Genomic DNA, 13,051 nt, shown 5'->3' with positions numbered 1-13,051 from the left:
CCAGTTCCAACAATACCCTGTGCTGGGAGCTCGCTCATATACATACAATACAGTACAATAAACAAATTTGTATATACTCTGGTAGTGACAAACTCACACATCCACTAATAAAAAAACTGTGGTCTGTTTAGTTAGGATACTGAAGTAAGCAGAATTGTCTCTCCACAGTTTGAAAGCATAAGCAGGGAATTTCTAAACATTGTTATATCTGGAAGAAATTCTGATTTGTTGGGGCTCTAATTACCAGATCTGGGTCTGCTGTTCCTCTTGGTAAAGCTCCTAGGGACTGAACAATAGGAATTACAATGTTTGTCCAAGGATCGGTTTGAGCACCTATAACTGGGCCAGTCTCACCTGTAACAGGATCTATGGTTCTGGCACCAACTGTGATAGGGACAAGACCTGCAGAAAGACAAAATAAATAAATATATTTTTTAGAATTCAGAGGATGAGGAGAGTGAGCCACTTAATTTTTGTGCATCCAGTTCAGTGATTGACATTTATTAAACCACAAAAGGAAGTGACTTTGATCTTAAATAGCCCCTTGATAAAACAAACCTCTGAGCTAGCCCCGCAGCACTGAACTGCCAAGAACATGGCTGAGTTCAAGTCCTAAGCAAATGTCTCTTGTTCCTGAACTGGCATGAATTGGGAGCACTGTGGGAGCAGTGCCCCCAACCCCTGGGACTGTAGCTCTAGTTATCCCCTCTGGCCCGTTCAAGGAGTCATATCCAGCCCTCCTGAGTCAGAGACTAAAGTGGGGCCTTTTAGATCACCCACTGGGACTAAAGAAGTACGAGGATGTGCAGGCAGAATACGTTTCCAGAAGTGAAAGGCCACTGCAGTGGCCTAACTCTCTTTCACCATTAAGTTGAAGCTGACTGTTGTGTACAGGTCCACACCACACCAATCAGAATTTCGCATTCAAATTTGTATGAATGCATTAAATTTTTCTTTGTCACTGCACGTTACTGATTCTGAAAGTAACACAGATATTGGTGACAGTCCTGTCACTGCCTCACTATGGCTTTATGTTGTGTGATCCGGTTTCTTACTCCACCTTTTCCATCTGCATCTTCCATGGTTCCTGCTAGTGGGGTTGGGTGCCCAGTGTTCCAATCACATTCTACTCCTAGGATGGGCACCATCAAATCTGACCCACCCGGATCTGGGATTTTCATTCCAAACACTGCAGGAATCCACATCTCTGTACCAGGATATTTGATAATCCCTAATTCATTTGAAAAAGAAGAGAGGAAGATATCAATATGTGCTGCTAATCTGAATGGGAATTGTTTCTTGATGGAAATAGCCGTTTAACTTTTAGCGGCTGATGAATGCACAATGAATCTTGTTAGTTTGGCTACAGTATCCAAATGAGACCTGGCAGCGCTCAGAGTGTAAAGATTTGCTAAAGACAGCAGGTATTTGGCATGTGTTTCTCATCCCAATGTAGTCCTAATATGTCACAGAATGCTTATGCTATTTTGGGCCAACTTCTCTGGTTATGTGATTAGATATAGCTCCATTGATTTCAAAGGAATTTCATCCATTTACATCAGTGAGACTCAGTCTCTCAATCATTAAAATAGGCTCAGATTACTTTTGTTCTAAATGATTGTTTTTCAGTAGGTTTTACGCAAAGTACATACCCAATTTGCCACCATTACTTTTGAGGCTTGAAGCTATTTCGTGTTGTTTCTCCAAACTTCGCAGCCAGTGCATTGCATGATAGAGCCTAATTGACAATGCCTTTTTCATGTCTTCTACTGCAGCCTTCAGGACTTCCTGCTTGTCTGCTGCTAAGGACATATCTTCACAAATTGAGTCTTTATACTGCCTCAGGGCTTTAACCACATGGATCTGGGCGACAAGAGTGTTCGCTTCCAACAGTGCCTGATAACCTCCTGCATGGGGCAGCACTTTATCTTGTTTAAGGCAAGCTCCATGTATCCGAGCAGTCTTCCTACTCAGAGGTTCAGAGAAGGAATCTCCAAGAAGCAATAGGCTTCCTGAGGGTCTCATCAGCCCCCCAACTGGGACCAAATCTCCTGTAGTCAGGGAACAGTGAAAAGAAATCAGAACATCACCCAGACTTTATGGACCTGATCCTGTTCCATTAAAATCAATGGCAAAAAAAAAATCATTGATTGCAATGGGAAGAGGATCAGGTCCTAAATGAGCATGTAAAATAGACTAAAATGCTGATGTCCATTGTTTACAATGATTTATAACTTTAAAATACTTTAAATGTATCTGTTACTTTGACTCTAGAAAATTGTGCTGCATTTGCAAAATTCAAATGTTAACAATAAAGTTGGATAATAATACATAGTTCTGACATAGTGCTTTTCATCTGTAACTCTCAAAGTTCTTCACATAGGGAGATAAGTATCATTATTAGAGGTGGGCAGGAAGCTGTTTTTGTGTCCTATGGATATTTTTGAGAGTTTGAAAATTTTTACTGTCCTGAATCAGAAAGAAAAGTTGAAATCCTGAAAATGTTTGTCAATTGAAAAACCAACAACTATTTTGGTTCAGGTCAGTCAAAATGTTTTGTTTTGATAATTTTGAAATGTTTCTTTCTTATTTTTATCTTCTCTCTCTTTTTTTAAACAAATCTTTTTTCAGTTTAACTAAATTAGATTTCAAAACAAAAAGTTGTTTTGGAACCAGAAAAATGGACTTTTTCATTTAAAAATGTCAGAATGAAACATTTCAATAATTTGAAACTTTTTTCAATATTTTTCTAGTGTTTCACAAACATTTTTGGTTTCAATGTACAGGCATTTTTTGAGGAAAAAACAATTTTCAGAAAATTCCTGACCAGCTCTAATTATTATACCCACTTTATAAATGGGGAAACTGAGGCACTGATGTGTCGTGACTTGTCAAAGGTCACTCAGCAGGCCAGTGGCAGTGCCGGAAAGGTATTGCACATTCCAGGACACATTTCATTTGGCAATATATCCAATAGTATAGTACTGCAATATGATATGAGTCAACAAGGCCTGTGCTCTGCATAGCCTGACTCCCTGGAGACAGAGAATAAGGAAAACATGTAATTGTGGCTTTGCTGTTTGATGTTTCTGGCATTTCTATGCATCTTGTTCTGTAATAACTGCTGTAGAGTGATATTCCCAGCAGAGTCTGTGGGATATGTAGTGTTTTAGGTAACCATTAAAGTGCATTAGTGTTGAACTTTTAAGAACTGACTTTCTAAGTGAACAGTCAAACAAGAGAATAACCTCCCACTCACTAAAAACCTCTGTAGATGGTCTCTAATCATGGACCAGAACACGCACCCTTAACTCCACTGTAATAGCAGGTATGAAACACAAAATTTGCACATCTTACAAGATTCTGCAGGGAAATCCTGTGTCCCCTGCAGAGAGTGATTGGAGCTCTCTGCTCCTGTTGAAATTACAAATATTTTCACACGTATCTCTGAATCTCAGGAACTCTTCCTGCTTCTTTGGTAAGGAAATTCATACAGACTCTGACTATACCTTTTTGCCTTCTTATCTAAAGGGTCAGATCCCCAGCTGGGGTTAATCAGCATAGCTTCGCTGAAGCCAGTGTAGCTATACCGATTTACAATAGCTGAGGATCTGGCTCTAAATTATGTATATTGTACCTCCCCTTACTAAACACAAAAACAATTCCACTTTGGCTGCCTCATGCCTTCAGTGTGGGTACAACTTGTTTGCTCTGTTTTTGAGTATGATATGTTTTCTAAAATTAGCTATGAAGAACATAAGTGTATGGAAAATGCTTTCTATAAATCTAGAGCTTTTGGCCCCAAAGAATTGATTTCATGCTGTTTTTATGATATTAATAGAGAAATTGAAATATCTCCAAGAGTCAGATCAACTTTACTAGTTTTTGTCATATAATTAATGACTACAGCACCTCTTAGTCGTCAGTCACTGCTTCTCTTCCTTTTCTTAGTCATCTTTATGGAAAGTGGGGCAGGTTATTGATTTTTAGGACAATAATTTCTGAAATAATATTCTGGGAAAGTGAAGGCTTTCTGTCTGTGATACTTTGAGTCCAACCTAAGCCGCTATTCATCTGCTTATGGTAGTATCTCATTCATCAGGAGAAACCAAATGTGGGGAGGTGAGGTTAAAGGTTTGAATCTAATGCTTCTGCCATTTTCAGGATTAGTAAATTGATGATAGGTTGCATCTGCACAATGTGTCACTTTGTGCTATACACACACATACAGCAGAACTGTCAGTGTCGCTAGTTGATGCTGGGGTGTTTTGAACAATATTTGAGGTCTTAATTGACCCACCATGGTGGGCTATTGAGTTTCTCTGTCCTTTTTTAACTGTTTGACTATTCGTCGATAGTTACAGTGGGAACTACAAGTTCTATAGACCTTTTAGATGGGACATCTTCCTCCTCAAGAAGGTTATTGCAAACGCCCACACAGTGACTAGCTATGGGAGAGGTGTGTGAGGGGATGAAGGGAAGGAAGAAACAACCTCACTTTGGATTTCCATCCCAAGAAACATGAAGATCATTTACCTGTGTTATTATCCAAACTGACTCCAAGTATTGGGACAATCTTTCCTCCCTCTGGTTCAATCATAGGCCCTCCAATTTCAAGAGGCATCACTGTTCCTGTAAGGGGATTCATATACGTCCCACCCAAGGACAGTTTTTGTCCTGTCTGGGGATGGATTGTAACTCCTAGCACTGGGACTTCTATTTCTGTAGCTGGATCTAGCATGAGTCCTCCCAGTTTAAACACTCTGTCAGGTTGTAAACTAGGCAGGTTAGTCTTCACTGGTAAGCCAGTCCTTGGAGAGATAGGATACGGAACATAGGGGAATATGGGTACTTCGGACTTACAAAGCTCACCTAAATATTGAAACAGAAAAGATTTGACACTGTTACAAACACATTTTACTCTTCAGTGGATAAGAGAATTAATCCCCACGCTAATACCAAGTCTCTGCATTAGAGCTGGGAACAGAGGCATATTGGGGATTTCAAAGGATGATCATTTTTACAAACTTTCTCTTTCTTCATATGAAGAATTAAATGAAGAGAGTGAATTCCCTTTTTGTGGTTGACATACTTTTCCAGCTTAATTCCTGCTTTTGCCACTTACTTAACATGAGAGTTCTTTAGCATATAATATTTTGTACAATTGAATGAACAGAAAGGAGAGAAAAAAATAATCAGAAACAGGAAATATTTAAACATTTTGCTCTATATAAGCCTGGCATGCTCAGTAAATCCTGTCCATGGCAAGGCCCAATTCATGGCGAACAAAATCTCCTTCTAGTGCCAAGCAGGCAATGAGGTGGTCACAGATCAACCTGCATGTAAGGTTTTTGTTATAAGAAAAATATATGTAAGTGTATTAGGCTTTACTAAAATCCCTACCACGGATGCATTCCTCATGTAGGTAAGAGGATATATTAATTATCCCCATGTGTCCCTTACCTGAAGCAGAGTCAACAGCAGAGATCAGTTTAGAGCTAACTGGATCATATCCAACATTACCAGCCACAGGGAGCACTTTTCCAGTTTCAGGGTGCAGGAACTGATCCCTAGACACAGGCATGGGGCAGTGATTGACCAACAGCGTGACACAGTCTGGGTTGGGAGTTAAGAGTCCAGTTGTAGGATCCATGTAGATGGTGTCAGGTGCCCTCACAAAGCCATCTGAGTCTGAGAGCAATAAGTGACAGATGAGAAAAGCAAATGAAAAACACCATCAGATCCTCCATTAAACCCTAGGTTTCTGAAATTCCAAATCTGTATGTCTACAGTGGGATTCCAATCTTAGGTTCAATCAGAAATCTATGGCTATTTCTTTGTAATAGGTTTCAGAGTAGCAGCCGTGTTAGTCTGTATTCGCAAAAAGAAAAGGAGTACTTGTGGCACCTTAGAGATTCACGAAAGCTTATGCTCAAATAAATTTGTTAGTCTCTAAGGTGCCACAAGTCCTCCTTTTCTTTGTGATAGTTTGTCTGTGATCAGAGATCACATGTAGGTCAGAGAGAGTAAGGAAGGAGAGTAAAGGCTTACAGACAGATCTTTCTATCAACTTTAGCAAATGTTCTGTATGGGAAGAGAGTTACAGTGTCTCCAATCCTTATTCTTTTCTCCCCTCAATACCTATGCATGACTCCCATGAGGTTAAAGGGACTTTTGCAACCATATGAGTGTGACTAATAATCTCAAATTTCTGCACATAAATTCACGTTGCCCTAATCTGCAGCATACATGGAAATGTCCAAGGTAGATTTTATGTTTTAATTTTATTAAAGAAGATTTAAATAATAGCAAAAAATGCCTATAGTAGATCTCTAGGCATATAATATTGAATTAATTTTACGACAGCAAAACACACCCAGCAACATTAAAAACAAACAAACAAACAAACATTCAAACAGGAACAAATTAACTCAGCTCAGCTACAAAATAGTTCCTTTCCGTCTCCACTGACATCGAATCACTAACAAAGGTCATAGAGTTATACACAGACACCTAGCAGTGTGTTTATCAAAAGCCTAAGGAAGAAAAATGAAAATGTAATGTGGCAGTTATCAGAAATGTTTATCTGAAGAAATTCCATAGATGGTCATACTTGCATAACAACACAACAAATCCTCTTTTTTGCTACATGAGCAACTGAATTAGCCAGCAGCAATGGTAGGCTGTTGTCCTATTATATGGACCAGCCATGAGAAGAGGGCAATGAACCAGTGGGTTACATCTGCCCACCTGTATATTTGCACAGTTAAAGTGATAATAGCTCTCTTTGAACATACACTAACTAGTTGCCAGAGTTTGTAGTTACCCAGTAGCTCCTCTTTGGTGAGGAGCCTGGTTTTATCTTTGTTCATGAGGTGAGCTCCTGTTCCATCTCCCAGCACACCCCATGCCTTGAGTCTGTGACTCTCCTTTATTACTGCACTTGACATTCTGTTGCTTGCAGCATCTATCTGGGCTAATAACCTGAAACTCACAAGATAAAGATGGATGTCAGTAATCTAAATATAAGGTAAAACTGTTTCAAGGCAGACTGGCATCCATTTCAGGAAAATCCTGGAGCAGGCACATAATCCATCTCTGAACATCAGCACCATCACAAAAGGGATTTTAAGGACTGAGGAAACATATGCTTTTTATCTTCCTGCTTTTAAAATCATTTTATTAATATTTCTATGCTGATTCTGACACAGGGACCAGGCTACTCAGACCATTGTTACCTGGTGTTCTGGGATGGCTGGCCTGAGAGGACAGTTCTTTGGAAGCTGAGGTGACATGGCAAATGGGAACAATTCATTAGGAAGCATGAAAAGGAATCAGAATAATTTTGGACCTTAAGGTCTAACTGGGCTCTTCTGAATATCCCCAGATCTCCTTTTCCTTGAGTTTTCCTAGCTCTGCTTTCCATTAACATGATTTCAATAACCTTGTGGTATCAGTACTCCAGACCCATGCTGGTGCTGGTTACAAACCAGCCCACTGACTCAGTACTATACAACCGCTTTGTCTGTCTAAAAACAAAAACACTTTAATGCAAAGTTCTAAAGCAAGTTACTTACCGTTGGTAGTCTGGTTTAGACCACATGGCTCTGTTCCCTCCACAAGCCATCTTCTCTGTCAGTACCTCCACCAATCTCACTGCCTCTCTCAGGGCAGAATTGAACATGACACAATGCTCTTCTTGGCATTTCAAATCATGGTGTAATAAGTGAAGTTGTTTATTTACAATCTCATCATATTCAGCAGCCAGCTGCTTTCTGTGCAGTATCTCCTCTTCTGCCTAATTGTAACGTAAAATGCAGACACCGCTGTTTTTCAAGACATGAACGGAGACTGCAGCTGCTCTGTACTTTACTAAAAAGGTAATAACTGGAGGAAAAAGGGTAAATTTTAAGGCACCTGCCCCCACTTGGGCATTCAAAGGCCAATAGCTTCAGTAGGTTGCGTAATAATTACCTAGAGGTGTCCTCACTTGAATGGTCTAGTGATTCAAAACATTGGTCCATATCTGCCAGCTAGAACTTAAGGGATCAAGTTCATTTTGTTTCTATAGCTTTGAACTATATGTTTGTACATATATGTGTCTGTGTGTGTGTGAGTGTGGGTGTTTCTATTTATAAACTGCAAAATCGTTACATTTCCTTCACAGGTTTTTCAGAACAATACAGCCAAACACACTATCTGTGAACAAGATGGAAGAAGAAGCTGCAACAAAATATACATAGATAATACACACATGAATGACATTTCCAAAACTGAAAGCTTGGTCATTGCAAGGGAGAAGATATGGTCTTCCACAGGTGGGGAGAGAGTAGCATCAGACACTAAGTAAAAAAAAAAAAGAAGCACACACCAGAAAAGTGAGTAACCTTCAGAAATATGTCTCTGTATTAACACTGAATTGTTAGAGTTTTTAAATGATCTAGTATATCAGTCACATACTTTGCAGAAATATTATTTGCCTGGTAGCTTATGAAAATATGATTCCATTACACAACAACAGAAATGAGAGAATCCACATGACTGTGTCTAATATTATGAAAATACATGTAGCCAAGTTGAGGTTTTCAGTTTCTATGTCTATGTATAAACAAATATAAGAAAAACTGAGCTCTACCTGATATTTTGCTCTCATATAGTTCCCCATCATTATGCTGTCATAAGATTTTGCCTTCTCTGGGATACACAGCCTCATTATCCAAAGCTCTCTGAGTGAAGCTGTTTCCGTCAGAAGTTTGTGATACAAGATTTTCAGCTGAGAAGGAAACAAGATGAAAAATAAACAAATGAGGGTTGTAGCTGTTGTTCTGGACCCTTCTTAATGCTCAAAGGCCACTGAATTTCTAGCATGAAATACATCTTTGAATGATTATATTCCATACAGGCATCTGATTTTCCTTTAAATATACCAATACTAGGTGACTTCACCTTGATTGGAAATCTTTGCTGCCAATACAAAACCCTCTCCATAACAATTATACTGTAAGGCAATCATTTTGCTACCTGATTTTGGGAGACTGTAAGCTGTTTGCAGCAGGGATCGTCTTTTTGTTCTGTGTTTGTACAGCGCCTAGCACAATGGTGTCCTGGTGCATGAATGGGACTTCTACGTGCTACTTCAGCACAAATAAATAATAATAGTCAGGACCTCACCATACTTCGGATAAAATTCCTGAAAGTAATCTTCATGAAATGGTCATCCTTAGATGGATGTTGCAGTATTAGAAATGCTGAGTGGCTGACACTACGATGCCATTCCTGGCAAGACCCCCTTCAGGAAATGATGTCAGAGCAAAGGAGTTCTTGGGGCTGTCTTAGGCATGTAGGTAATTTGGGGCAACAAGTGTTTTTCAGTGTGTACCCTCCTTATGTGCCTTTCTTCTCACAAGATCTTTTTACTAAATATCATACTATTTAGTAAACACATTGTAGTATTCCCCACTCTTTAGTGCAGCTAATGTGGCCTTAAAATCAAAATGAACTATGTGCATTAAAATATATCTACAGATACAGTAGCATGCAAACATTTGTCTTATACAATTCTCTCATGCTACACTGTACACACAGACTGTAATTCTAGCTCCCCCTGCTGTTCTTAATCCATACAGTTGCATGCTGTCATATGCTGCAGATCACTGGCCCGAATCATCATCATATTAACTCCACTGATTTCAACTGTGTTACACTGGTATAAAACTGAAGTAACATAATGCATATGGTTCATTTTGATTTTAAGGCTACATTAGCTGCACTAACTGCATTAGCTGTCTGTTCACATCAATGTACCGTTTTAATTCTCCTAAATTTTATCTCTGGCTCTTAACCCTTGTTACAAAGAAAGATAAGACACCATTACCCCAATTTTTCCAATAGAAATTGAGGCAGAGAAGTGAAGTGACTTGTCCAAGATCACATGTTACTTCAGTAGCACAACTGGGAATAGAACTGAGATTACCTGACTCCCAGGCAAATGCCCTAAACACTGGCCTATGCTTCATAAATACAGCTTGTATGAATGATTATTATAACATATTAACGGTTTCATGGTATAGAAGATAGAATTTGGAATGACGTACATGCCTTACAGTCATACCCTAATATAGCAGTAATGCTACAGATAATACTGCACATGGTTGTGAGGATCATCTGTACATACATACACATGTGAGTATGATAAAAAAACAAATAAATCAGTTACCTCTTCTTTAAATTGGCTCAGTTTGGCTGTGACTGACAGAGACTGCATGCGCAGAATTTCAAAGAAGACATTGGTATTGAATGAATCCAGGTTTATCTGTTCTTCAGACTCCCAGATTTCACCTGTTTCTAGGAAGAAAGCTGAAATGAAAGTATTTATTATTACTTTTTAAAGAGGATCTGGACTAGAAAATTAAATGACCACAAAATCTATCTCCAGTGATCTATAGTAATTCAGAGGAGGGGAGGAGGCAAGTCAGAATACACAAGCCAATGAACATAATTAGAAATAGGATTCTGTCATGAATACGTAAAATAAATTTGATTCAGCTCTTTGCCTGAATAACTGTTTATTATGTACTTTAAAAAAAATTATCTGACCTTCTGTCTCATCAGCGTTGCCACAGTTTTCATCCAAGCTGCCTTTGTTCTTTAGCCTGGGATGACATTTTTTAACTGAAATCACTGTGGATCCTTTGGAGGAATATTTGTCAAGATTATATTTCAGCTGCAGCCTTCGAAATGGAGGGCAGGTAGTTCCTTCTTTGGACCAACCCAAGTGTTGACAAAGAAGCTACAAAACACATTGAAACCAAGTGAACAGGTTACACTATTACATATTACTATTTTTATATAGTTGTTCATTCAACCAACAGGATACATCATCACATGCAGGACCAGATCCTTAGTTGGTGTAAATCAGCATAGGTCCATTGAAGTCAAAGAAGTTATACTGGTTTACATCCGCTGAATATCTGGCCCACAAATTCTAATCTAAAGCATTCACATGATCTGTTCTAAACCCAACAAATGATTAGTCTTAATAGATACCACATGAGTCAAGAGGCAGGAATTGCAGTCATCAGCAGTTTGAGCTTGCTGACATATGAATTAATAAATCATCTCCACTTTTCCATCATTATCATTTATTTATTTATTTACTAGTAGCAGCAACAGGCCCCAATCAGGACAAGGACTCTACTGTGTTAGGCACTGTGAGCATATGGAATATCCCTGCTCTGAACAGCTTACAATCTAAAAGACTGTATCACTGTTTTTTTTTATTGTGGTCCTGATCCTGTATTTGTTGCTGTCACTGGGAGTTTTCCCCTAAGGAGCCCAGAATTTGGCTCTGTGTTCACTGGCACTTTAAAGCCTGATTCATTAAAGACAAACCTTAACAGTAGTGAGCTAGGGTTAAGGTGTGGGTCTCTCATTTGTGAAACAGTCATGCAATTCACGAAGAAACATCTAAAAACCCACCGACTCCTGCCAGCCTCTGGATGATGAACTGGAGAAAGGGAGCCACTGGTAAAAGAATTCTCCCTGTCCCCACCCACCCAGTGGCTGGATCACATCATTGTTCCAAATTTAACACAATCCTTGTATCAGAGAATGAGCATTAGGGTAGTGGCTGAATCACTTGTATCTTATGGGACCATAGGCATGATTTATAACCCCAGGAACTCTCAATATTATCCACTTTTTATCTATCTCTCTGCTATATTGATAGTGCCAGTCAGCATAGCATCTAGGTCTTGGTCTACTGAACTAAGAAGCATGGGTGAAATTCACCCTTCTATGCAGCTCTTAAATACTACTTAAGACCTCGCATTAGGGCGTAATTGGTGCATAGGGCTGTGCGGGACCTTTGCGCAGGGATGAATTTCAAAATGTGTATGCAACATGTAGTTTAATCCTAAATCCAAAATCTGGAAGTGGTGCAGTGGAAAGAGGTATTATATAATTTTTACTTACAATCAGCAACAGGCAGGTAATAACGAAAATGAGAAGTCCTATTATTAATCCAATAATAGCTGGCCAGTCAGGTTTCAGAAGAAGGTTTGGGATTCTTGCAATGCCCACTTGTATGACATGTCTGGGAGTTGTTGGGAAGAACGGCCCGTCTTCATAACACTGTCCACCATACGGCATGACTCTAATATACTTCATGGAATGAACATACATGTAGAAAGAGCAGGTCAGACATATGCAACTTTGGCTTTATCCATCTGAATGCAAATGGTAGGTTTGTATTTTAAACAGAGGGTCAGATCTTCACTGACCCCTCCCCCCACCTCTTTACACTCAAATGTACTTCATGAACACACACATTCACAAGCCTCTGTACTCCTACATGTGCACACACCCCAACACACTTTGCACCAACTCAACAAAATGTACATAAAATACAAAGAGACTCATTATCATTTTGAAGTTTCCTCTGATACCAAACCATTGTGTGGAACTTGAGACACTCCATTGAAAATAGCATCATAAAAGCAAAAATAGAATTCCCCAAAACAAACCATTTTTTTGTTCTGGTTACTACTGAGCTCAAGGACATAGGTGCCAGGATGCTGGAATTGGTACAGGAAAAGGAGGAAGTTGGTGGAGGTCAGTTTGATTTCCTCTGCCAGGCTGCGGAATCCTCCCCAGTCAAATTCATTATTTGTGTTGTACAAGTTGTTTCTAGGAGCAGAAACACAAGTTGGCTCTTGACATCATCTGTTTGTAAAATACTCTGCAAATATTGTGCATAATTACAACAGAAACTTGCTAATGCACAATAATGACTGGGAGACCACTTGCAAATGACTCGATCCCATGAATAGGTAAGTGTAAAGAATGAGGGAGTTATATATAGTACTTTTTACAAATATCATATGCCCGTCAGGTTATCTGCCTGAATGCCAGAAAGCATTGAATCAAAGGAGGAAAGGGGGAAACGCACACGAAATGAAACAATGACAAAGATAATGTTCGGGCCATCAGTGGAAAGAAACTACCTGTCTGGCTCCATGCAGGCTAGAATGATTTACTCTTCATAAGGCTA

At 39.2% G+C, this 13,051-nt stretch overlaps 1 protein-coding gene across 1 annotated transcript in view; it reads left to right on the top strand.

Annotated features, from left to right (window-relative positions):
• Positions 1 to 12,800: 12,800 nt before the first annotated feature.
• POU2AF1 (POU class 2 homeobox associating factor 1) overlaps positions 12,801 to 13,051 on the top strand; it is a gene marked incomplete at its 3' end in the record, with an annotated part of 115,408 nt that continues 115,157 nt past the window's right edge. The window contains exon 1 of the mRNA XM_084612067.1: positions 12,801 to 12,830. The remainder of the gene's footprint in view (positions 12,831 to 13,051) is intronic.

The sequence above is a fragment of the Lepidochelys olivacea genome, assembly GCF_965140295.1.
Source record: "Lepidochelys olivacea isolate rLepOli2 genome assembly, chromosome: 22".
In the NCBI taxonomy this organism is placed as follows: Eukaryota; Metazoa; Chordata; order Testudines; family Cheloniidae; genus Lepidochelys; species Lepidochelys olivacea.
This window is presented reverse-complemented; position numbering and strand designations above follow the sequence as displayed.